The sequence below is a fragment of the Durio zibethinus genome, unplaced genomic scaffold (genome assembly GCF_047325235.1).
Source record: "Durio zibethinus cultivar Kanyao isolate XHJ-2024 unplaced genomic scaffold, ASM4732523v1 HiC_scaffold_197, whole genome shotgun sequence".
Taxonomy (NCBI): domain Eukaryota; kingdom Viridiplantae; phylum Streptophyta; class Magnoliopsida; order Malvales; family Malvaceae; genus Durio; species Durio zibethinus.
The window spans coordinates 35,001-37,500 of NW_028322820.1; positions in this window are offsets into that span (position 1 = coordinate 35,001).

Here is a 2,500-nt window from a genome sequence, read left to right on the forward strand (position 1 = left end):
ATCATTGACTAGTTTTTGTTTTTGAAATAGTCTAGCCTTTTTTTTTTTAGCTTAGCTTAGTCCAATGCAATGTATGCGCAACTCAAGATAATCTATTTACTTAGGGACCATAAATATACAAATACGACGGTCTAGAGTAATAACAAAAAAGATTATGATATTAGAGAATTGTAATAAAAAAAAAAGGAAAGAGATCTAATCTAACTTTTTCCTAAAATTTTGGTTTGGTCCATTTTTTTTTTATTTATATTTATATCCTATTTCCCTTCAATGAATATTATCTTTATATTGATATTGTTTTGGTTTATTCAATTTCAATATTATGAGTCCTAATTTGAATAGGAATTCTTATGGTATCAATTTAGGGTCTATGATTTAAAAAAAGCTGTTCTTTCTATAGAATGATTCCCATTTCAGTCGATTTCATTCAATGCAACGATTGACCAAAAGAAAATTTTAATAAATAATAAAATAAATTGCATGAACTTAGCTCAATCAAATATTGATATTGATTTTTTATTTTTATGCAATGATTTGGTCTAATGAATTCGTCTATTTATTTAGATTGTATCCGTGTGAGATAATGATAAATAAAAGGAAGGGACGAATTGACAAAAAACGATATAAAAAATGATTAGAAAAAAAAGGGGGGGTAGAATTAGGTATATGGAATCTAATGGCTATAAGCCAACTCTTGTCCATCCTTTGAGGAATAATTCTAGAATCCGATTGAATCTAAGATATGAATAGTTGGTTTACGTTATGTAAGAAACACATGTATATGGGATATTAGATATTGACTAGTTATATATGAACTCAAAATATATCTAATCCACCCTACTACTGTGGATTTAGATAGGGATTCCAATAGAAGAATAGAAGTTCTTCTGTTTCGTCTTTGACTCTGAATTGAATGAATAAAGAGATAAAATAAAGACAAAACGAAGAATTCAAAGCAAAGAATGGGTTAGAAAAAAAGAAATGGAAGAACAAAGTATGCGCGGATTCAAAAAAATCCAGTGGATAGGAACTAAAAAAAAGATATCGAAATAGTTCTGACGGTTCAATAATATTCTCACTTCCATTCGGAGTTCTTAGTTACTTGGGCAGGTTGAATCTTAGTGATGGAATAATATAATTAAGTAAAAATTCATTGGATGATTGTATCATTAACCATTTCTTTATTTTGGTGCGAGGAACTTATCATGAATCCACTGGTTTCTGCCGCTTCCGTTATTGCTGCTGGGTTGGCTGTCGGGCTTGCTTCTATTGGACCTGGAGTTGGTCAAGGTACTGCTGCGGGCCAAGCTGTAGAAGGTATCGCGAGACAACCCGAGGCAGAGGGAAAAATACGAGGTACTTTATTGCTTAGTTTGGCTTTTATGGAAGCTTTAACAATTTATGGGCTGGTTGTAGCATTGGCACTTTTATTTGCGAATCCCTTTGTTTAATCCTATAAACATGAGAATTGTGTATTTTTTTTTTCTTATTTTATGGCTTGGGACTTACTCCTCGCTTTTTCGAATTATATCAAGATTTCACCCCTACAATTACTTATTTGTTGGGACAATAATCCATGGGAAGGATTAATTTGAGGATGAGGAATTATCACACTGACTCGCTTTCTTCCTTCCCCTTCTTAGTTCAAGAGAAACCTTTTTTATTGTTTAAAGGAGTGTTGCAACAAATGAGGTATTTTGCCATTGACATGAAACCCGCCCCCCCCTAATTCTAATAAGTATCATTATTATTGGGAATTTTCAACTGAAAAAAAAAAATACATTTCTAGCTAAATAGAATCTATTTTTGACTCCGTTTAGACGTAGGTAAATAAAAATTTATAATAATGAATAATTTAATAATAATAAATTAATTAATATTAATAATAAATTAATAATTTATTAAAAAAAAAAAAGAAATACATAGAATTAGAATAATTAGAATAATCTAAATATGATAGAATAGAATAAATAGAAAAGGAGTCAAAGTGATATAATACAAAAAAAAGAACCGAGTTCTTTTTTTTTTTTTTTAGTCTATCTAAAATAAAATAGGAGATCATATGAAAAATGTAACCGATTCTTTCCTTTCCTTGGGTCACTGGCCATCCGCCGGGAGTTTCGGATTTAATACCGATATTTTAGCAACAAATCCAATAAATCTAAGTGTAGTCCTTGGTGTATTGATCTTTTTTGGAAAGGGAGTGTGTGCGAGTTGTTTATTTCAAGAATAGGCTGGATTCACCCAGTTGCACTTTTTTTCATTATAACTAGGAAAGAAAAGAGTGCATGATCCCGCGAATTACTTCTGAATAAATTTCAAAATCATATTTAAGAACCATAGCATTTCGTCATTCATTGGTACATCGACTTTGATTCTCTATTAACCAATAATCCGGGACCATTAACATGGTTAAGGCCAAACTGTTTGAAGTTCAGATGCAGCAGGGTACTCTTTCTACTACTATGTTAATAAATACAGAAATATTTTCAAATAGTGG